Consider the following 853-nt stretch of genomic DNA (forward strand, 5'->3'; position numbering starts at 1 on the left):
ATAAATAAATAAAAATAAAGAAAAAAAAAAGTTTTGATGCAGTGGTTGCCAATACCTGTGGAGGAAGCAGCATATTTGATCCCAAGATGCCTACACAATGTCACAGGGCATGGAGCTGGGAAGAGATGTAGGGACCGGCTCTAATGAGCTGGAACAAGTTGGCCTCGGCTTACTATTCTGCTAGAACTGAATTTTACATAAGTTCTAGATTAAATGATTATGCATACTTCGGTACTGGTAAGAACCATGCAGCTATTGATAGCAGACAAAATACAATACATTTTTCATAGAAAATATAAGACTATAAAGGTAGTCATGAGGTTGAATTTTCTCTTTTACCACTTCGTGATCAAAAGCTATGATTTCAATGCAACCTTGAGTTTACAAGCTTCATTCTTCATTTATTTCCTTATCCATGCAACGAGGAAAGCCATGAAGAGATAGCATCTTTATTATTTTATGAAATGAGGTCTTTTATAATTAAATCTTACATATACCCCCCCCAAAAAAGCTAAATGAAATCATTTTTAAAAATGACAAATGCATTCAAGAGCCAATAAGATAATAAACATTTACTGGGTCCCAAAATCTCACAAAAAAAAGAAGATCTAAGCAATCAAGGTTTTATTCTGAGGACAACTTCCAGTTCCAAGGAAAAAGCTACAATAATAAGGTGACCTTTTGGTGGTCTTACATGGGAAAGAATGAAAAATTCAACCCCATGGACTTGGTAATAATAGTCCTACTGTAAACCAGACCTTGAAAGAATTCCCTCCCAGGCTAAAACTGGAAATAAAGACAGCTTTTCAAAAAATGGAATCCCAGGTACTGCATCATCTTTGTTTTATTTTGT

At 34.8% G+C, this 853-nt stretch overlaps 1 protein-coding gene across 1 annotated transcript in view; it reads right to left on the reverse strand.

Moving 5' to 3' along the window:
* Tex10 (testis expressed 10) overlaps positions 1-853 on the reverse strand; it is a 58,749-nt gene that overhangs the window by 24,398 nt on the left and 33,498 nt on the right. The gene's annotated exons all lie outside the window — the stretch shown is intronic.

Source organism: Octodon degus, unplaced genomic scaffold (assembly GCF_000260255.1).
Source record: "Octodon degus isolate 3935 unplaced genomic scaffold, OctDeg1.0 scaffold00221, whole genome shotgun sequence".
Classification (NCBI taxonomy): domain Eukaryota; kingdom Metazoa; phylum Chordata; class Mammalia; order Rodentia; family Octodontidae; genus Octodon; species Octodon degus.